Source organism: Homarus americanus, unplaced genomic scaffold, assembly GCF_018991925.1.
Source record: "Homarus americanus isolate GMGI-L3 unplaced genomic scaffold, GMGI_Hamer_2.0 scaffold59495, whole genome shotgun sequence".
Classification (NCBI taxonomy): domain Eukaryota; kingdom Metazoa; phylum Arthropoda; class Malacostraca; order Decapoda; family Nephropidae; genus Homarus; species Homarus americanus.
Genome location: NW_024732415.1, coordinates 850,297 through 873,701, shown reverse-complemented (window position 1 = coordinate 873,701; position 23,405 = coordinate 850,297). Strand labels below are relative to the sequence as shown.

Genomic DNA, 23,405 nt, shown 5'->3' with positions numbered 1-23,405 from the left:
GTGAGAGAAGGAGTGAAAATTGAGGTGAGAGAAGGAGTGAGAGGAGAGGTGAGAGAGAGTACTAGAGGGCATCACCAGTGCTATTTCAGTCAACATTGAGTGATATGAGTCCCTGTCTCTGTTGCTCCTGTCATAACGAGGTTGAGCTTGGCTATAGATATCTCTCCTCCTCCTCCCTTCCTCCCCCTTCCTCCTTTACCCCTTCTCCTCCTCCTCCTCCTTTCTCCCTGTCCCCTTTCTTTCCTCCCTATCCCACTCCCACTTCACCCTTTTCCTCCCCTTCTTTCCTCCTCCTCCCTTCCCTCCTCCTCCCTCCTACTCCTCTCCCTGACCTCCCCCCTCCTCCCTCCTCCTCCCCTCTCCCTGACCTCCTACCCCCCCTCTCCTCCCTCCTCTCCTTCCTGACCCCTCCCTCCCTCTACCCCCCTCTCCTCCCTCCCACCCCCTCCCCTGACCCCCTCCCCCTCCTCCTACTCCTCTCCTCCCTCCCTCCCACTCCCCTCCTACCCCTAGCCCCCCCTCCCTCATTCTCTCCCCTCCTCCTCCTCTCCTGATTCCCCCCTGACCCCCTCCCCCCTCTACCCCTCCCCTCCCTTCCTTAGAACCCTCTCCTCCCTAGAGTGAGAGAAGAACTAGAGAAGTAGAGAGAGGAGAGACCCTCCCTCACGCTGTGTTAATTCGAGTCAACACAAAGAATAATTCGTATCTATTATCAGTATATCCACTTTACAGCACAAACACAGCCGGGGTGTTGTGCGCTGTGTTAAGGGAGGGAGAGGAGATGGAGGACGAAGAGAAGGAGATAGAGGAAGATGAAAGGGAAGAAGAAGGAAAAGAAGGAAGAAAAAAAAAACAAGAAACCCCCCACACGTGTGAGAACTGCATCCTGGGGTCAGCTGATGGACAACAACAACAACAAAGGAGCCACACACTCTTGAATCTATCTCGCCTCCCTTCATACCCCCAGCAGCCAGACAGACGGGATACAGTGATACATCCCCACCGTCGACCTGTTACTGTATTCGACCTTCTCCTCCTGTACTCGACCTGCTTCTGTATTCGACCTGCCATCCATACCCCCAGCATTCAGATAGACAGACAGGTTACAGTGATATATCCCCACCGTCGACCTGTTACTGTACTCGACCTTCTCCTCCTGTACTCGACCTGCTTCTGTATTCGACCTGCCATCCATACCCCCAGCATTCAGATAGACAGACAGGTTACAGTGATACATCCCCACCGTCGACCTGTTACTGTATTCGACCTTCTCCTCCTGTACTCGACCTGCTTCTGTATTCGACCTGCCATCCATACCCCCAGCATTCAGATAGACAGACAGGTTACAGTCCCATTATCCTGCTCTTGTGTTCGACCTTTTTCCTGTACTCGACCTGCTCCTACTATATTCGACCTGCCCTTGTACTCGACCTGCTCCTTATGTATTCGACCTGCCCTTGTACTCGACCTGCCAGGGATCCTACAGTGTGTATAACTTTCTAAAGGATATCTTGATTTTCATATTTATTGAAGGAATTGTTTTAGGGTGTGTTCAATAAGCTCTCTCTCTCTCTCTCTCTCTCTCTCTCTCTCTCTCTCTCTCTCTCCTCCCCCCCACTCACAGATACCAACAGCTATAGCTCCCTCCAAATACCTCTCCTCCCACTCAACTCCGCGTCTGAGTGCCACTTGTCAGCCTCAAGTACTCGTGTGTGTCAGCTTGGAGTAATACTTGCAGGGTAAATAACACGTCTTACTTTTATCTATTTTTGTAAAGACTTTTTGGTTGAATTTTACATACATACGTACATACACACACATAAACTAAACACACACACACACACACACACACACACACACGTACACGTACACGTACAGGTCGTCTTAATAATAAGTTATAGACGGTAGGGGATGAAAGCGAGATGGTGATTGGTCAGTTGGCAATCTGATCTCCACCAATAGCAGACCCTGGGCTCTCGTTAAGATATCACACCTGTACATCATCGCCGGACCCTCGTTATCTGGCGGGTTAGATGGGCCCCAGGCATAATAGATCCCTCCCATTAGGACACGGACCTACCAGTATCGGGGCCCATTAGGACACGGACCTACCGGTATCGGGGCCCCACGGACCTACCAGTAGGACACGGACCTACCACGGACCTACCAGTCGGGGCCCAGTTAGAACACGGACCTACCAGTATCGGGGCCCAGTTAGAACACGGACCTACCAGTATCGGGGCCCATTAGAACACGGACCTACCAGTATCGGGGCCCATTAGAACACCGGACCTACCAGTATCGGGGGACCCAGTTAGAACACGGACCTACCAGTATCGGGGCCCATTAGGACACGGACCTACCAGTATCAGCCCATTAGAACACGGACCTACCAGTATCACCCATTAGAACACGGACCTACCAGTATCGGGGCCCATTAGAACACGGACCTACCAGTATCGGGGCCCAGTTAGAACACGGACCTACCAGTATCGGGGCCCAGTTAGAACACGGACCTACCAGTATCGGGGCCCAGTTAGAACACGGACCTACCAGTATCGGGGCCCAGTTAGAACACGGACCTACCAGTATCGGGGCCCATTAGGACACGGAACCACAAGTATTCGGGGTCTATTAGATCTGGGGCCCACCCAAATTTAAGGGCCCGTTTGACCATTGACTCTATCGTTAAAGCGGTGGTAGACGGTCGGTGGTTATGGGCAGCCTCTTGTGTTATCCATACCATTAATCTCCTCTTGTGGTTATTGCGTTGTGGTGCCGGGTGATGGTGTCTGTCTGTCTGTTTTTGTTTCTGTTTGTCTGTCTGTCTTATCTGTCTGTTTTTGTCTGTCTGTCTGTTTTGTCTGTCTATCTGTGTTTTTGTCTGTGTCTATTTTTGTTTCTGTTTGTCTGTTTTTGTTTGTACGATGATATTAACCCTTTCAGTACGAGAATTTAACCATTTGAGTACTGTGATTTAACCCTTTGAGAACTGTTTTAACCCTTTGAGTACTGCGAGTTAACCCTTTGAGTACTGCGCGTTAACCCTTTAAGTACTGTGATTTAACCCTTTAAGTACGCTAAACTTAACTAAATTCAAACAAACTTAATAATTTATATATTAAAATAATTCTCCACTAACTTATAATACTTATCAGTTAAATATCACACTTTATAAGTAATCTGTAATAGTCTTAGTAAACCCTCCCTACTTTACACACTTATATGGAGTCATCATCTACTTACAATCATTATTTACTTAATAATGGAATTTTCTTTTCACTTAAATGTCAGTTTATAAGTAAGTTGTAGAAGTCTTAGTAGTGGTTCATACTTAACACACTTACTTACCAGGGATCGCCATTTACTTATAACCAAACTTAAAACTATTTCTTCACTCGAATGCTTAACACTTAAATACCACAGATTATAAGTTGTAGTAATTTTAATAGTAACCTTCACTTAATTACTTACCTGGGGTCAATTTCTACTTACAGGTGAGTGAGAGGTCAGAGGTCAACTTACCCTGGCGTAGAGGAGAAAGATGATGTTGACCTTGAAGGGGGGGGTGCTGGAGAAGGGGGGAGGGGTCACCTACGAGGGTCAGCGAGCCTCCTCCATGACGTCAGAGGTCAAATTCGATGACCTTGTTTGACCCAGTATCACCCAGGTAGGTAATCCAAGATGGTGTCCTTTTCTCTTTATCACTTTTCTCTTGTTTTTAAGGTTTATTGTTGTTTATTTTCTCTTGTTTACTTGTTTACTTTTTAGTCATATGTTTGTCTATCACTTGTTTGGGTTTTCTCTTTATCGTTCTATGTCTTTTGTTATTGTGTTTGTTCAATTATTCATTCGTTATCATTTTTATCAATCACTATTTTGTTTTCTCTTGTTTTCTATTTGTTGGTTTTGCTTTTGTTTTCTTTGTTTATTCTTTAGTTATCAATTTTTTTTCTATCTACGAATTATTGTCTCCAGTGTTTATTCTTAATTATCTGATTTTCTTCACTTATCCATTCGTTAACTGTTTATTTTTTCACTCACTTTTAGTCACTATTTCTCTTGTCTTTAATTTCTTCTTTATTATCTCTATTTTCTTCACTTTCTTATTCGTTATTAGTTTATTTTCCACTGATTAATTTACTTTATTATTATTATTTTATTATTATTTATTTTTCACTATTGTATTTTTTCGTCAACAATTGATAGCATTTTACACACGCGGTCCCTGGAGGCAGTCACTCTATGGTTACCAAAATACAAAGAAATACAGTTTTTATGTGTATTTCTGTCACGTATTTTGTATTTTTCTGTATCACTTTAAAACACTTCACTGTATATTGGTTTTGTATTTGTATTGCATTTTCATTCTATTTAAAGGGAATGTTTTGTATGTCTGTGTTTACCTGACGACACACAGACAGACAGACCCACACGACGGGGGGTTTTATACCTGTATATCTTTTAGTTAATTAGTCATTTACCTGGAGGGAGAAATCTTAATTGAGTTAATATTATTGTAACTTTAAAATATTTCATAAATTATTTTACAAAGTGAAAAAAAATATCGATTATTTGGTTTAAAAATACGATTTAAATCACAATACGGAATACGAATATTACATAAGACGTATTTAAAGAAAGGAAAACAATATATTCTTCTTCTTACCAATAAAATGATGAGGAAATATTAAATAATTGATGGGAATGAGACAAATTGATAAAATAATTTGGTAGGGAGCGAGAGAGAGAGAGAGAGAGAAGGCGAGAGGTGTGGGTTTGGACGCTGGTGGTCAGGAAGTGTCATCCCAGAGGCTGCTACACCTTCTTATATAGGCTCACTGACCGATGACCGACCATCCTCTCTCTCTCTCTCTCTCTCTTCCATCATCAGTCTTGTCCACCCCCCCCCCCTTCTCCCTACAATTGCCACTGCTTCTAGTCCTCTTCTTCCTCTTTCCCCTCATCTCCCTCTTCCTCTCCTTCATTAGTACTCCCTCTTCCTCTTCTTCCTCTTCCTCTTTCTCTTCCTCTTCCTCCTCCTCTTCCTAACCTAACCTAACACTCCTTGTATAAATACAGTATATAGACAGTGCCACTCCCAAGAAAGTACCTCAGACGTATTCCTTGTATGTATATGCACAGTGCCACCACCCAAGAAAGTGCATATAGATAGTACCACTACCCAAGTACATGTGGACAGTGCCACCCCAAAATACATATGGACAGTGCCACTCCTAAGTATATATGGGCGGTCCCACTCCCAAGAAAGTACATCAGACGTATTCCTTGTATGTATATGTACAGTGCCACCCCAAAGTACATATGAACAGTGTCCCCTCCCAAGAAAGTACAAATGGACAGTGCCACGACCTAATTCCACACGCCGACAGAAGACATCACCAATGGCTGTGTGGCCCAGATTCATCGAACTAATGGACCAATTGACGAAGCTTCGATACCCGCCACCTAACCCCCCCCTTACCCCCCCACCTCCCTACCCCCCACCTCCCCCCCTTCTCCCCCCAGCTAACATCACTCCCCTAATTATGTCATCAGATAATCTATAATTCAATATATAATTTTTAATGAAGAAATACCCGACATGGATAGCTAATTCGGCAAAGGATTCTATACCGCTGGGCTAATGGTGGTTGTGTGTGTGTGTGTCATGGTTAGGTTAGGTTAGGGTAATGAATCAATCTCTCTCTCTCTCTCTCTCTCGCTTAAGAGAATCTGGTCACGCCCTCAATGGCCAGTTGACAGAGGAGGGACGATAGTGAGGAGATGGTGGTAGTGGTGGTGGTAGTGGTGGTGATGGTGGTAGTGGTGGTAGTGGTGGTCGTGGTAGTGGTGGTGATGGTGATGGTGGTGGTGGTAGGAGCAGTGGTGGTGGTTGTGCCACCCATACAGACACAAACAGAGACAGACACCCGTATAGAGAGAGACAGAACAAACAGATAGACAGACAGACAGACAGAAAGACACACTGAAACCCACATAGGCAGAAACCTAGACAGACAGACACACAGACAGACAGACAGACAGACAGGACACTCCTAAAAGCGTCACCATCTGACCGCCTGTTGCATGTCACCCAACCCAGACCATTAACCATTAGTGGTGGTGGTGGTGGTTATTGATGGCTATTGATGATCTATAAATGGTAAATGTCTACCTCTCTCTCTCCTCTCTCTCTCTCTCTCTCTCTCTCTCTCTCTCTCTCTCTCTCTCTCATTTCACTTCCTACCCCTTCTTAACCCCCCCGTCTCCTCCTCCTCTCTCCTTTCTCTCTTTCCTCTTCCTCCTCCTCCTTCTTCTTCTACCTCATTAATCTCCTCCTCCTCCTCCTCCTACTACTACTACTACTACTACTACTACTGCTACTACTACTACTACTACTACTACTACACCCCTTAATCCTCCCCCTAATATCGGAAAGTCTCGATAACGGATAATCTCTCAACTTTCCTGATTGGAATTGGCAAAAGTTAATTGCCAAGTTACGTAAAGCTTCCCGATTGGCTATTCCTCAAGACCTACTTCCCGATTGGCTATTCCTTGAGACCTACTTCTGATTGGCTATTCCTCGAGGCCTTTTTCTGATTGGTCACCCAGCAGAGTCCTTTATTCCATGATTGGCTAGCAAGGTGAACCCTGTCATCTGTGATTGGTCAACACGGTACGCCCTGCCGTCTAATTGGTGGAGGACGTGACAAGGAGTGACACATGGCAGTGACGCGTGACATTGAAACGTGGCAAAGAGTAACACGTGACACATAACAATAAGACGCGTGACAGAGTGACACACAACACAGAAACACATGACAGGGAATGAGTAACGCGTGACAAGGAGTGACGCGTGACAAGGAGTGACGCGTGACAAGGAGTGACGCGTGACAAGGAGTGACGCGTGACAGGAGGTAACGTGACAGGGTAACGCGTGACAGGAGTAACGCGTGACAAGGAAGTGACGCGTGACAAAGAGGTAACGCGTGACAAGGAAGTAACGCGTGACAAGGAGTGACGCGTGACAGGAGTTGCAGGCAGGGTAACGCGTGACAAGAAGATGACGCGCGTGACAGGGTGACGTGACAAGGAAAGTGACGCGTGACAAGAGGTAACGCGTGACAAGGAGAGTGACGCGTGACAAGGAAGTGACGCGTGGCCGAGTAACAGCGTATTAAGGGTGCGTGACAGAATAACGCGTGACAAGGTAACGGCGAGGCCGTGCGTGGTAGGCGCGTAGGCGCGTGGCCAGGTAGGCGCGTGACAAAATAACGACGGGGTAGCGCGTGACAAGGAGTGACGCGTGACAAGGAGTGACGCGTGACAAGGAGTGACGCGTGACAAGGAGTGACGCGTGACAAGGAGTGACGCGTGACAAGGAGTTACGCGTGACAAGGAGTAACGCGTGACAAGGAGTAACGCGTAACACCGATGATCATGGTTCATATGGCGGCACTCACGAAATGCCACAGGTAAGCGAGCCAATTAGACTCTAGCGGCACCAATTACCGGCCGCTTCTCAGTCGATACGTTATTATTATATATATATTTTTCATGTCAGATTCACGTCCGGTTTATTTTGGGTCGTAAATTACTGATTTCTTATATATCTTGTGGGTCATGTTATTGATGTCGTTGTTATTATTGTTATTGATGTTTGTTGTTATTGTTATTGGTGTTTTTATTGTTATTGTTGTTATTATTATTATTGTTATTATTATTATTATTATTATTATTATTATTATTATTATTATTATTATTACTGTTATTGTTGTTATTAATTATTATTATTATTATTATTATTATTATTATTATTATTATTATTATTATCACTTCATAATATTCTCGTTCAGGTCTTGTCTCCGTGCTGTAATGAAGTCGTTTTCTGTATAACATATTAGCAATTGGCAGTTAAGAGACTCGTTTCACCCGTCTCGTTCCAGTTGTCTCGTCTCACCCATCTCGTTCCACCAGTTTCGTTCCAGCCGTCTCGTTCCAGTCGTCTCGTTTCACCCGTCTTGTTCCAGCCGTCTCACTTCACCCGTCTCGTTTCACCCGTCTCTTTCACCGTCTCGTTTTACCCGTCTCGTTTCACCCGTCTCTTTCAGCCGTCTCGTTCCAGCCGTCTCGTTTCACCCGTCTTGTTCCAGCCGTCTCACTTCACCCGTCTCTTTCACCGTCTCGTTTCACCCGTCTCTTTTTACCCGTCTCTTTCAGCCGTCTCGTTTCAACAGTTCAGAGTTTCAGGCTCGTTAACTGGCTTCAGTGTTTGTGACAGTAAAATATCAGACTTCAGAAAACTAAATACAGTTCTGAACTCATTGGCCTATTTCTGAGTATGAATGAATGTAATAATAATAATAATAATAATAATAATAATAATAATAATAATAATAATAATAATTAACGGTTTATTGAAAGGGCATGGCAGCCGGAAGGCTGAAAATATAGTTACATAATTGGGGAATGGGTCTCTTGATTTACAAATAATATACAAGTACAATATATATATATATATATATATATATATATATATATATATATATATATATATACTATATATATATATATATATGTATGTATGTATGTATGTATTAATGTATATATGGATGTATGAATGTATGTACAATATGTGTGTATGCATATATGTATGTATGTATGTATTTATGTATGTATATATGTATGTATGAATGTATGTATGTACTGTAAGTATGTATATATGTATGTATAGATAATGACTACAACATCACTACAAACAATAATAAAACTTACTCATATATACACTATGCAGTCTAAATGCTTAACTACCATTAACCACGTTGTTTGGGGTGAAGTGAGAAGTGAAGTAAGAGGTGAAGTGAGGGACCGTCCTGGGAACTCGCTAAGTGTTGACGTGTTGTTTGAGGCAAGTGAGGATATATTCTCCCCCCCTCTCCTCCCCCCCTCTCCTCCCCCCTCTCCTCCCCCTCCCTTCCCGTCTTCCCTCTCATCTTCCTCTTGTCCTTCTTCTGTCCTCCTCTTCCCCTCCCTCTCTCTTCCCTCTACACCCCCGTCTCTCTCCTCCTCCTCCTCCTATATCTCTCTCATCTCCTTCCGCCTCTCTTCCTTCCACCTTTACCGCGTCTCCTCTCCTCTCCCTCTCTCTCCTCCCTCTCTCCTCTCCCTCCTTCTTCAACCCTCTCGCCCTCCCACCTAGCCCTTCCCCTCCTCCCCTCCTCCCACCTCCCCTCCCTCCCCCTCACCCCCACCCTAGCCAGCTGTCTAAATCACCCCGAGTTGTTTCCATGTTTTCACCTAAGATATAAACTATCTCGGCGCTGACCTCAATCAGCTGACCTGACCTGAATAATTATGACCTAAATTAATGAGTGGTGCTTAGCCTAACCTAACCTAACCTAAACCTAACGTAACCACAACCACAATTATCCACCCCAACTACGCCCTGGTGATGGTGATAATGAAGGGAGAAGGCAGGTCTATAGCTCACACACACACACACACACACACACACACACACACACACACACACACACTACTTGGTCAAGGTAACATTTTCTAATATATTTTTCTATAATTGAATTTACCTGAATATTGACACGATTACCTGAGTTGATGTGATTTACTGTACTGCTTCGAGGAGTTGATGAGACGGTATTGATCTGTGTGTGTGTGTAATGGTGATGAATTACGACTTGTTTCTGTGCATTGGATACTTATTTCATTGGATTCTGAAGTACATTAGGCCAAGTGTATTATGTAATTCAGTAGTTATGTGTGCGTGTGAGAGAGAGATGCCACAGTACCAATGTTATAGTTGTAACCTTGAACATGAATACAATGTAAGAATAATTACATTGTTCCCTTTATAAAATAATCCTCACTACCAAAATACTCCCAAATCAACCATCATTACTATCAATAATTCACAAACAACAACAAACAAACAAACACCCAATCCCATAATAATGCCATAGAGGGGCGGGGCATGAGAGGACTGGCACTCACGTCATTGGGTGTTATCCTGTGACGTCATAGCCAATTACCTGCTGGCCTCACACCATCACAGCCACATCTGACAACGACGCAGAAAGTTTTGTTTGATCTTGTCTCAACCCTGTTTGTTGGTCGTACTGTCCCGTATCGAACGTGTAATTAAACTTATTTGAGTTGTACTTGTAGTCGTAAAAGTTTATTAGAGAGCTATTGAAGGAAATATGTAAGTGGAGGATTCTGAAAGTTTACTATGGTCAACATTCACGCATGGTAAATGATGTTAGAAAAAGACACCGAACAAACTGAAACACAAAAACAATAAAAACAAAATCTTTAAATAAAACACTACCTTAACTAATATCATTCACGTAGCATCAATTAAAACAACCAAAAAAACACAAATTTGATTCATATTTTACATTCTTGATTCACGAAGAAAATTAATCGTATGAAAGTTTGAGAAATTATCGTTTAACAATAGTGACCAAAACTGTATTTGTATCCACCTCATCAGGACTGGAGGGCGAAAAAAAATAAAATAAAAAATACAGATATAGACAAAATAAAGCAAATCAAGAGTGAGAAACGATATATATGTTGTGTTGTCAAGTTAGAGAAACAATTGAGACCCTGCAATTGTGTGTAAATGAGGCAGGAAGTCTGATCACCAACCTGGGAATTGGTCACATATGGCAGCAGGGTCATCTAATATCTTCCCAGGCGGTAGTACCTCCCTGTTTGATAGCTGCCTACTACCTACGAGTTAAAGAGTGAATGAGTGAGTGAAAGAGTGAGTGAGTGAGTGAAAGAGTGAGTGAATGAGTGAGTGAGTGACATTGAAGGGAAGGTCGCCTATACCCCCTTACAAGCATCTGCTCCTCTGGGAAATCACGGAGGAGTGGGGGGAAGGGGCGAGGGAGGGTGAGGAAGGAAGGGGGGAGGGGAGGGAGGAAGTAGGAGAGGAGGGGAGGAAAATCTGACTATATGAAGTAGAAGGGAAGAGAGGGAGAGATAATGAAGTAGGGTGGGAGAGGAGGAAGAGAGAGAGAGAGTTTGTTTGCTAATGTGTTTTTGTTTATGATTCTACTTGCTTTTTTATGTATTTTCCTCGTTATTGTGTGAGGGAGTGAGTGAGGGAGGGAGGGAGAGAGTGAGTGAGGGAGGGAAGGAGTGAGTGAGTGAGGGAGGGAAGGAGAGTGAGTGAGGGAGGGAGGGTGAGTGAGAGTGAGGAGGGGGGAGGGAGGGAGAGAGTGAGTGAGAGTGGGCAGGTGCCTTAAGAACTTGCTTGCGTGTGATACAGCCACCCCTCCCCCTCCTTCACTCACAATGAGGCGAAGGGCAATGTCACCTCCTCTCACTCACTCACCCACCTACCCACCCACACACCCACCCTAGCCGCCCACTTAGATGACTCAAGCAGCTGTGTCACGTATGAGCATTGACGGGTGTGTTTCCTCGCCAGACACACACACACACACACACACACACACACACACACACACACACACACACACACACACACACCCCAGACACTTACCTTCCCTAACACCATAACAAAATAAAACAGTTTACCTTAACCATATCCCATTTTCTATGACCAACGAAACTAAATAATATAAAAAATAAGAAAAACACAAATAAAACAGAAAATAACGAAATAAAATGGAAATAACAACAAATAAAACAATATATATATACAATAAATAAAAGTAATAAAACACAAAATAAGAAAAAAACCCAATTAATTTAGTCCCTCTTCCCGTTTTCTATGCAGTGGACGTGGTTGCCCTTGGACCCTGGGAGAGCATTTTTGTGCCGGCTAATTTATCCCGTAAGCGATGCAAATCAGGAGTAATCTGAAGTAATTTAGTTTGGGGATATCAATACTGTGTGGATGGTTGGCTGGCTGGATGGTTGGTGGGTCCTCTGCAGTCTCTACCACTTGGGGGGGTGTAGGGGGGTGTTTGTGGGCGTGTGTGGGGGGGTGTTTGTGGGCGTGTGTGGGGGGTGTTTGTGGGCGTGTGTGTGTGGGGGTGTTGTGTGTGTGTGGGGGGTGTTAGTGTGTGTGTGTGTGGGGGGTGTTAGTGTGTGTGTGTGTGTGTGTGTGTGTGTGTGTGTGTGTGTGTGTGTGTGTGTGTGTGTGTGTGTGTGTGTGTGTGTGTGTGTGTGTGTGTGTGGCGTTATCACAGATCCTACTGAAGGGAAGAAGTGGCCGCATTCAGGGAATTGCTTGACGAGCGGAAGAGAGGAACTGAGGAGAGAGAGAGGGAGGAACTAGGGGAGAGAGAGAGAGAGGAACTAGGGAGAGAGAGAGGGGGAGGAACTAGGGAGAGAGAGAGAGGGGGGAGGAACTAGGGAGAGGGAGGAACTAGGGAGAGAGAGGGACTAGAAAGAGGGGGGAAGGAGGGAGAGGATGGGGAGGAACTAGGGAGAGAGAGAGAAATGGAGAGGGAAGGACAGTGGAGAAAGATAGAGATGGATGGAGGGGGAGGAGGGAGGAAAGTGGGTGTAGAGTGAGGGAGAGAGTGGGAGGGAAGAAGAGTGGGTGTAGAGGAGGAGGGAGAGTGATTGGAGGGAGGGAAAGAGAGTGTAGAGTGAGGGAGAGTGGGAGGGAAGAAGAGTGGGTGTAGAGGAGGAGGGAGGGGTGGGGAGGGAGAAGTGGGTGTAGAGTGGGGAGAGAGAGTGGGAGGGAGAAAGAGTGGGTGTAGAGGAGGAGGGAGAGTGAGTGGAGATGAAAGATGAAGAGAGGGGGAAAGTAAAGTAATTGGATGGAAAGAGGGAGAAAAAGAAGTAGATATGAGAAATGATGAAAGAGAAGGGTATAGGGAGAGAGAGAGAGGGAGAGAGAGGAGAGAGTTACAACCTGAGTGAAATACAATATATTAGTTTAGGGAATATGTATGTATGTATTATGTCTGTGTGTGTGTATGTCTGTGTGTGTGTGTACAGGTGACCTCCCGGAAGCCGTCACCTGAGCACCTTCTCTTAATTACACCATCACCTAACAGGGTCGTCTGCTCCAGCCTCATATTTTCCATTAAAATATTAATATCATGTTAACGCTGCTAGTTTTTTTAGTGTGTTAATGAGCATGTTTGGTACGCACATACATACATACATACATACATACATACATGACCTCGCTACACTATGAATGAATTTACTCAATTATATACAAGATCATTTAACACACAGTCAGTCTCTCTCTCTCTCAGTGCAGGAAGAAAAATTATCCTACTGGTGAATGAAAGTTTATATATATATATATATATATATATATATATATATATATATATATATATATATATATATATATATATATATATATATATATACATTTGTAGTGATCAACGCAGAATGTGTCTTATCTGTTTATTATCTGTAGTGATGATGATTTACCTGACTGTAACTCGCTGTAGTGATGTTAGTCTTGATGTTTATTGAGCGTTTATAGGTCTGGCAGGGGGGGAGGGGTGAGAGGCTGTGTTGTGTAGTGGAAGGAGGAAGGTGTGGGGGTGGGAATTGAGGAAGGAGAAATAGATGGAGGAGGAAAAGAAGAGGGGGCTAGGAAAGAAAGGGTTTATTTGATTGACAAACCTTCATTCTAACTTCTTTCCTTATATCACAACAACAACTATCCACCACCACCACCACCATAACACTATCCCCTACCTCAACCACAACTACTAGCCTATCCACAAACAAACATCTATGGTATTCGGGGATCGTAATATGTGACCGTCCTCCCTCCCTCCTCCCTCCTCCTCCCTCCTCCCTCCCTCACTGCGCTTTGGGGAGAGAGAGAGGAGGGGCAGGGAGGGAGGGGTTTATGACGTCATGGAACAGGCGTGACGCATGTGTCGTTTCCTGACGCTACATACGTGACAGAGAAAACGTCACACGACACTTGACACACACACACATGACACTTGACACACACACACACATGACACTTGACACACACACACACATGACACTTGACACACACACACACACATGACACTTGACACACACATGACACTTGACACACACACACACACACACACACATGACACCTGGCACACACATGACATGATACACATACATGACACTTGACACACACACATGACACTTGCACACACACATGACACTTGACACACATACGTACTGGTACACACATGACACCTGCTCCAGTAACGGTATGACTGTGGGAGGAAGGGGCACTTGACACCAGGTGATGTAAGTGACACATACAGGTAACACATACTGGGCACAACAGATGTTTGGGTCTAGTATGAGAGTGGCCAGCGTGCCTGTGTCTAGTATGAGGTGTGGCGTGCCTGTGTCTAGTATGAGGTGGCCAGCGTGCCTGTGTCTAGTATGAGGTGGCCAGCGTGCTTGTGTCTAGTATGGTGGCCAGCGTGCCTGTGTCTAGTATAGGGGGTGTAGCGTGCCTGTGTCTAGTATAGAGGTGGCCAGCGTGCCTGTGTCTAGTATGTGGTGGCCAGCGTGCCTGTGTCTAGTATGGGGTGGGCGTGCCTGTGTCTAGTATGAGGTGGCCAGCGTGCCTATGTCTAGTATGGGGTGGCCAGCGTGCCTGTGTCTAGTATGGTGCTAGTATGAGGTGCTAGTATGAGGGCGCTAGTATGAGGTGCAGGTGTGCTGGCTGTGCTCACCTCATACTGCCAGTGACCCTTCCTACACAACTCTGCAGCGGCTGTTAGTACGTGTGTACCTCTTCTTCTCAGGTCACCTTTGAAGTCAGCCCTCAACCTTCTAAACAGCCTTTAACCCGGACATTAATATTAAAAGTTCTTTCCGTGTTGCCTATAAAGTTAAATGAAAGTCTTAGAAAGTATAGCTACTTTTGGGGGGGTATTTTGTATGTTTTTGTTTTGGTTATAAGAAAGTTTAATTGTTTGGGAGTATGACTTGAGGTTTAGTGACGTTGTTGTGGCTGTTAGAGAGAGAGATTACGACAGGTCCCAGGTGAGACGGACAGACAGACAGATATTACGACAGGTTCCAGGTGAGAGAGAGACAGACAGAGACAGATATTACGACAGGTTCCAGGTGAGGAAATATACAGATAGACAGACAGACAGACATTATGGGGGTTCCAGGCAAGAGAGAGAGAGAGACAGACAGACAGACAGACAGACAGACAGACAGACATTAAGGGGTTCCAGGCAAGAGAGAGAGAGAGACAGACAGACATTATGAGAGGTTCAGCAAGAGAGAGAGAGAGACAGACAGACATTATGAGAGGTTCCAGGCAAGAGAGAGAGACAGACAGACAGACAGACAGACAAACATTACGACAGGTCCCAGGTGAGGAAAAGAGACAGACAGACAGACAGACATTACGACAGGTCCCAGGTGAGTGAGAGAGACGTCACCTGTGTTATCGTGACCCGTGACAGTGACTCCCCCCGTCAGGTAATGTAATTAAGGTATTGGTGGGCGGTGTTATTCCTCCCAGGTGGGGCGTGGTGATCCTGCAGATGGATAAAGTGGGGGCGTATTGTAGTCCTGAGTGTTGTATTGTGGCGTAGTGTGGTCCTAGAATGTGATTGTGTCGTTGTATTGTGGCGTACTGTAGTCCTGGGTTTGTATTGTGGCGTGTGTGGTCAGTATTGTGCGTATTGTAGTCCTGGGTGTTGTATTGTGGCGTATTGTCGGTGTTGTATTGTATGCATTGTGGTTCTGGGTGTTGTATTGTGGCGTATTGTAGTCCTGGGTGTTGTATTGTGGCGTATTGTAGTCCTGGGTGTTGTATTGTGGCGTATTGTAGTCCTGGTGTTGTATTGTGGCGTACTGTAGTCCTGGGTGTTGTATTGTGCGTATTGTGGTCCTGGGTGTTGTATTGTGGCGTATTGTGGTCCTAGAGTGTTGTATTGTGGCGTATTGTAGTCCTGGGTGTTGTATTGTGGCGTATTGTAGTCCTGGTGTTGTATTGTGGCGTACTGTAGTCCTGGGTGTTGTATTGTGGCGTATTGTGGTTCTGGGTGTTGTATTGTGGCGTATTGTAGTCCTGGGTGTTGTATTGTGGCGTATTGTAGTCCTGGGTGTTGTATTGTGGCGTATTGTGGTCCTGGGTTGTATTGTGGCGTATTGTAGTCCTGGGTGTTGTATTGTGGCGTAGTGTAGTCCTGTGTTGTATTGTGTGTGTGGTCCTAGAATGTTGTATTGTGGCGTACTGTAGTCCTGGTGTTGTATTGTAGGTATTGTAGTCCTGGGTGTTGTATTGTGGCGTAGTGTAGTCCTGGGTGTTGTATTGTGGCGTAGTGTGGTCCTAGAATGTTGTATTGTGGTATTGTAGTCCTGGTGTTGTTTGTGGTATTAGTCCTGGTGTTGTATTGTGGCGTAGTGTGGTCCTAGAATGTTGTATTGTGGCTATTGTAGTCCTGGGTGTTGTATTGTGGCGTATTGTAGTCCTGGGTGTTGTATTGTGGCGTATTGTGGTCCTAGAGTGTTGTATTGTGGCGTATTGTAGTCCTGGGTGTTGTATTGTGGCGTATTGTAGTCCTGGTGTTGTATTGTGGTGTATTGTGTCCTAGATGTTGTATTGTGTATTGTAGTCCTGGGTGTTGTATTGTGGCGTATTGTGGTCCTAGATGTTGTATTGTGGCGTATTGTAGTCCTGGGTGTTGTATTGTGGCGTATATTGTAGTCCTGGGTGTTGTATTGTGGCGTATTGTAGTCCTGGGTGGTATTGTGGCGTATTGTACGGTGTTGTATTGTGGCGTATTGTGGTCCTGGTGTTGTATTGTGGAGTAATGGGTGTTGTATTGTTGTATTGTGTCCTGGGTGTTGTATTGTATGCATTGTAGTCCTAGGTATTGTGGCGTATTGCAGTCCTGGGTGTTGTATTGTGTGGGTTGGTGTGTGTCTGGTATGTTTTGTTGTATTGTGTGTTGTATTTGTTGTATCGTGGCCCGTATTGTATTTTGCTGGGCTTTGTTTGGGTGTATTTATGGCCCTGGGTATTGTATTTGTTTATCGGCCCTGGGTATTGTATTAAGGTCCTGAGGATTGTATTATGGAAGAGAGGAAAGGAGAGATAGGGAAGAGGAGGAACTTGAAGGAAATGGAAAGTGAGAGGCAGGGATCATCGGGAAAAGGAGAGAGGGATGTGAGAGGGAGAGGGAAGGAGAGGAAGGAGAAAACTTATGAAAGAGAGAGGGAGAGCAAGAGGGTGAATGGTGAGAGGGAAGGGGAAAGAATGGAGGAGAGAATGAGAATGTTAGGAGAGAGAAGCGAAGAAAGGATAGAGAGATAGAGAGAGAGAGAGGGGGAAGAACGAGAGACGGAAGAGGAAGAAAACACGACGGACAAGACAGACGGAGGTAATAGTAAACGTGATGCTGTGAACAGGTGAACGTACCCCACTAATTAAGGCGTCAACACCAAAAAACACACACGTGGAGAGACAAGACCCAACACAAAGGAAATAACGTGGGAGTTTCACCCTTACGGAACATGTGGTTTAGCACTGTTTTCCCCCTCTCGTTCAGTCGCGGGTAGGTGTAATTAGTGTGGCATCGTTTCTCCTTGTGTCGTGTAAGTGAAAAGGTTGGTTTAATATTTCTATTTTTGGTAACGTTAACTATAAACTTGTTTTAGTGTAAAGATTATATTTTGAGAGTGGTATGTGTGTGTGTGTGTGTGTGTGTGTGTGTGTACGAGCTATATGTATGTTCCTTTATGTGTAATAGTGTATGCATAAAAAAAATACTATCATGTATTACGTATAAAAAATTTAAATTACATTACAATACAGGTACAGTCAACAACTGCTTAATACACTACTGTAAGTCATTAAAAATAAAACTGAAAAATATTATACATTCTTTCACCACCAAGCGCCTTATCACGACAAATAGACAAAAACAACTCATTCATAACGCACAATAATCCCTCATTGGCAACCTCTCCCTCATTCATTTGTTTATGTTTGTGTGATCAGCTGACTCGTCTCCTGGGAATCAGCTGACATTTACGCGGGAACTAAAACGTAAATAAGAAACCTGGAGTCATTCTTAGCCAGTGTATTGTGGAGGGAGAGAAGCGAAGGAGGAAGAGAGAGGGAGGTGGAAGGCGAGAGAGGAGAGGGAGGATGGACTCTCTCTCTCTCTCTCTCTCTCTCTCATCTTGTCACCGCGCCAGGTAACTGTTAAAGAGAGGGATATAACCAGGGTGACTGTGATCAATGAGTGTGTCGGATACCTAATGGTCGGCCCTGACCACAGCTGACTCCAGACTTGGCGAGGTTAACTCAGGGCATGACAGGGCTGACCAGAACTAACCCTTCAGTACGATGGTTTAACCCCTTTCAGTTCGATGACCTTTGTGACTTGGCATGACCTCCCTGACCTAGCATGACCTCTGTGACCCATCATGACCTCCCTGGCCTATCATGATCTCTGTGACCTCGCATGACCTCAGTAACCGGTAGAAAGAGGTCACAAAATATCGTATAACCAAAGCTGTAGGTTATATGATAAAATTTCCCAAATTAAAGATGGCTGCCACTGCCTCCTCCCAGCTGCTCACATTTTGGGTTAATTTGATATTTTTTCCCGCACACACCTGAGATACTGACCCAGGTGTGTGATGATGATGATGATGGTAAGCTTTATAATAATGATAATGTTAATAATAATAACAATAACAAATAATGATGATGATAATATATATAATAATAAATTAGGAAATACTCAAATGTATGTATGTATGTATGTATGTATGTATGTATGTATGTATGTATGTGTATGAATTTATATACAACTCACAAAGTATTACTGAATTTTTGCTATAAACGCGAAATATCCCAGTATATGTATCGGTTATGTATATATGTATATAAATGTTTATGTATACGTATGAATATATGTATATGTATGGACGTCTATGTCAATATTGAATTCTAAGGATTTGTTTATTTATTTATATATTTATTTATTCATTTTATCAATTTCTTTACACCTTTCTTCACACAGTAGGAGGGGAGGGAGGAAGAGAGAGAGAGGAAGGTAGGGGACGTGGAGAGGAAAGAGGAGGGAGGAGAGGAGAGGAGAGGGTCATATGAGATGAAAGAGGGGCGTGGGGGGAGGAGAGAGAGAGAAGGTGGAGGACGTAGGAAGGAGACGGGGAGAGAAGGGAGGAGAGGGACGTGGGAGATGAGAGAAGGAGAGTAGGGAGAGGGAGGAGACAGGGAGAGTAGTAGGAGAGGGAAGAGAGAGGGGTGCAGGCAACTAGGTAAGGAGGGGAGTAGAGTGTGTTGGGTCAATATTTGGGCGACAGAGGGGGCTTTAAGGGCCCTTGGTAGGTATAATAGTGGGGCCTGATGGGACGGGGACAGGTCAAATGGGCCCCAGTCCTAATAGACCCCAAAATAAACCTAACTAAATCAAGTCAAACTTAACCTAACCTAACTAAAGCCTAACCTAACCTAACTAAGACCAACCTAATCAAACCCAACCCAACCTAACCTAACAAGACCCAACCTAACTAAAGCCTAACCTAACTAAACCCAACCTAACCTAACCTAACTAAGACCCAACCAAACTAAAGCCTAACCTAACTAAAGCCCAACCTAACCTAACTCAACTAGACCCAACCAAACTAAAGCCTAAACTAATTAAACCTAACTTAACCTCACCAACCGTGGACAAAAATATAAATGGAATCCCACATTGTATTATATAGTACATATCCGTGTATGTGTGTTTATCTGTGTGTGTGTTTGTCTGCCTCTGTGTGACTGCTTGTGTGTGTGTGTGTGTGTGTGTGTGTTGTATGTTGTTTCGCTTTAATATGTATGGTGGAGCTGATCTATTTAACTGTTCTATGGTTGTGTTTTAAAAAAGGTATGTGTGTGTGTGTGTGTGTGTGTGTGTGTGTGTGTGTGTGTGTGTGTGTGTGTGTCGGAGGGGAGGAAAGAAAATTGAGGTTCCATCGACTCTATAACTCATACGGTAAATCGATTGGGTCATGTTGGTGTCGAAGAAGTGGAAGGTGAGGGAGGGGAGGAGAGGGGAGGAGGAGAGAGAGGGGAGGGAAGGAGGGAGAGGGGGAGGGGAAGGAGGAGAGAGAGGGGAGGGATGGAGAGAGGGAGGGAGAGGGATTATTGATTGCAGTGAAGTGTGTTGTAAGTTGTTGTAAAGTGTAAGTAAATTGTGAGGGTTGTACTTTACTGTTATTTTATGTAGTAATAGTGGTAGTAGTGGTAGTAGTAGTAGTGGTAGTAGTAGTAGTAGTTGGCAATCTTTTCTCTGTATCTGGCTACACACAACAGGTGGTTCACTGCTCCACCTGACTACACGCAACAGGTGGTTCACTGCTCCACCTGGCTACACACAACAGGTGGTTCACTGCTCCACCTGGCTACACACAACAGGTGGTTCACTGCTCCACCTGACTACACGCAACAGGTGGTTCACTGCTCCACCTGGCTACACACAACAGGTGGTTCACTGCTCCACCTGGCTACACACAACAGGTGGTTCACTGCTCCACCTGGCTACACACAACAGGTGGTTCGATATATAAGAGAATAATTAAAGATTCCACTCAAGATGGCGCCCTTACAGGACTGTTTTCATACAAGAAATACATCACTGTATCCGTCGGTTCATGCAATACAGGAATACATTAAATTATCCCACGAAAATACAGTAAAACTCGCACTACAGTAGATGGTTTAATTTACTGTATTACCTCAAGAGTACATTACAGGATTTCACAAAGAATCTCGTATAAAAAAAATGCAATACTGTAATTCATTTAATACTGAGCAGATGGTTGAAACTGTATCCTCTGTCAATTGCTTGTATTTTACTGTATTAACAAATCAGTAATACAACACTACAAAATAATACAAAAGTTGAATATTACTGTAACCTTTTTTTTCTATTATTTTTCACTACAGCAAAATATACACCGTAATCATACACTCAGAATACACCGAGAATACAATACACGTATCACAGGTAATACAGTAGTTCAAGGTGTGTGGAGGTTCAATTAGTCAGGTACGATTTTGGGGTTAGGTTAGGTTCATTATGGGTTCAAGGTGTTCGGTTTAATTTTAGGTTTAAGGTGTTGGATTAAATTTTGGGTTCATGGTGTCAGGTTCAAAGTGTCAGGTGTCAGGTTCAAAGTGCCAGGTTCACTGTAGGTCACTGAGGCACCTTAGCACTCTACCTCCTCGGGGCAATTATTTAACAGGTGTAGGAAGCTGGGGGTTACCCTTCCTCACTCACCTGCCTTAAGAGATAGCTCTCTGTCTGTCTTCTCTTCTCTGTGCGTGTGTGTGTCTTTCTCTCTCCTCTCAACGTCACTATCTCTCATCGTCTTAAAAAATCATCAGAAACAGATTTAATTCCCATTATCTCTCAGTGTTTCCAACATCCAGTATTATCTCTAGTGATTATTTCCTTCTTGGGGGTAAACCACTATCCAGGTAATTAATCTCTATCCAGGTGTGTGATGGCTGGTCTCATAGTCTCCACATTATCTCCCAATATTCTCTCATTTCCCTAGAGTAATTGATATTCATTCCTACTCCTCACAATATTTCCCTAGAGATTATATATGGAAATTTTTCTTGAGGTTTGTTTACAGTGTAGGGAGATAGTGTATACATATATATAACGGTGTATATAAGATTATAACACTATATTAAATTATATTAGCATCGTAATGTATTTTAAGTCACAAGAACTCTTTTTCACTATGTTGTATTTCCTTAATATCAACACACATTTTTGTGTGTGTGTGTGTGTGTGTGTGTGTGTGTGTGTGTGTGTGTGTGTGTGTGTGTGTGTGTGTGTATAAAGGGGTTTTCAACAGCACATACCTCGCCTTTATAGAGCCAATGGAGTCATTTAATTCACAATGATTGAATTCTCTTCCCACCCACACACACACACACACACACACACACACACACACACACACACACACACACACACGCTTATTTTCCTCTTACGTGTGCGTGTGAGTGAATGTGTGTGTGTGTGTGTGAGTTTAGAGAGATTCCACACTACACACTTCGCTTCTATTTAATTCACAGTGTCTCCCCTCCTCTCCACACACTCTTATTTTCTTCTTTCGTGAGTGCGTGTGTGAGTGAGAGAGAGTGTGTGTATATTAAAAGTTTTCCACACGACACACTTACAGCATCAATGGTATTTAATTCACAATGAGTGCCTCCTCTCCACACACTCTTATTACTCTCATGGGTGCGTGTGTGTTATGGAGTGTGTGAGAGGTAGACAGAACGCACTTAGAACACGCAAAGTTATTATTCTCTTGGGTGCGTGTGTGTTATGGAGTGTGTGAGAGGTAGACAGAACGCACTTAGAACACACTTAGTTATTATTCTTATGGGTGCGTGTGTGTTATGGAGTGTGTGAGAGGTAGACAGAACGCACTTAGAACACACTTAGTTATTACTCTCATGGGTACGTGTGTGTTAGGGAGTGTGTGAGAGGTAGACAGAACGCACTTAGAACACACTTAGTTATTACTCTCATGGGTACGTGTGTGTTAGGGAGTGTGTGAGAGGTAGACAGAACGCACTTAGAACACACTTAGTTGAACGCACGGCAGAAGCACGGAGATGAGGTGGTAAGAGGCGCGCGGGCGTTGCGTGTGTGTGTGTGTATGTGTGTGTGTGTGTGGCCAGCGTGCCGGTAGGAGCCAGACTGAAGCTGTGTGGCCCTCGCTGGCTGGCTCTTTGATGCCTGCCCCCCCAGGACAACATCCTGTAGGACATACCGTGGAGAGAGAGAGAGAGAGAGAGCACTAGATTTACAAGAGTGAGAGAGAGAGAGTGAAGTACAGGAATGAGAGAGAAAGAGTTAACTAAATATACAGGAATGAGAGAGAGAGAGAGAGAGTAGACGATAATTCCATGATAATTTACGAGTGAATAATTACACTTCTTAAATAATTCAAGTCAACAATTATTATTAAAGTTAGTAATAAAACCCTTTTAATACATGTGGTATGGTAAGGTATCTGATTACATTGTGAAGGTGGACTTAACAGGTGGACAGTATTAGTGCTAATACAGGTATGAGGGTAAGAGGAGTGATCGCCAGGCTTTGTTGAACGGTGGTGCTGGCGTTAGATGGTGAGGAGGGAGATGTGTAGGGGGGAGGTAAGGGTGTGTGTGTGGCGAGGTGAAGAGTGTGTGGGTGTGTGTGTAGAGGTGAAGGGTGTGTGGGTGTGTGGAGAGGTGAAGGGTGTGTGTGTGGAGAGGTGAAGGGTGTGTGGGTGGAGAGGTGAAGAGTGTGTGGGTGTGTGTGTAGAGGTGAAGGGTGTGTGGGTGTGTGGAGAGGTGAAGGGTGTGTGTGTGTGGGTGTGTGAAGAGGTGAAGGGTGTGTGTGTGTGTGTAGGGGGGGGTATGGAGA

At 44.3% G+C, this 23,405-nt stretch overlaps 1 protein-coding gene across 5 annotated transcripts in view; it reads right to left on the bottom strand.

The window, feature by feature from the left end:
- The window catches only part of LOC121868538 (soluble guanylate cyclase 88E-like), a 77,433-nt gene extending 54,746 nt beyond the window's left edge, over positions 1-22,687 (bottom strand). For 2 of the 5 annotated variants that reach the window (XM_042369241.1, XM_042369245.1), the window contains exons 1-2: positions 22,581-22,681; positions 3,526-4,484 (exon numbers count right to left, since the gene is read on the bottom strand). The gene's annotated coding sequence lies outside the window, so the exon portion shown is untranslated. Of the gene's footprint in view, positions 1-3,525; positions 4,485-4,669; positions 4,803-22,569 lie in introns of those variants that run through there. The other 3 variants (XM_042369242.1, XM_042369243.1, XM_042369244.1) reach the window with 3 other exon arrangements.
- Positions 22,688-23,405: the final 718 nt, after the last annotated feature.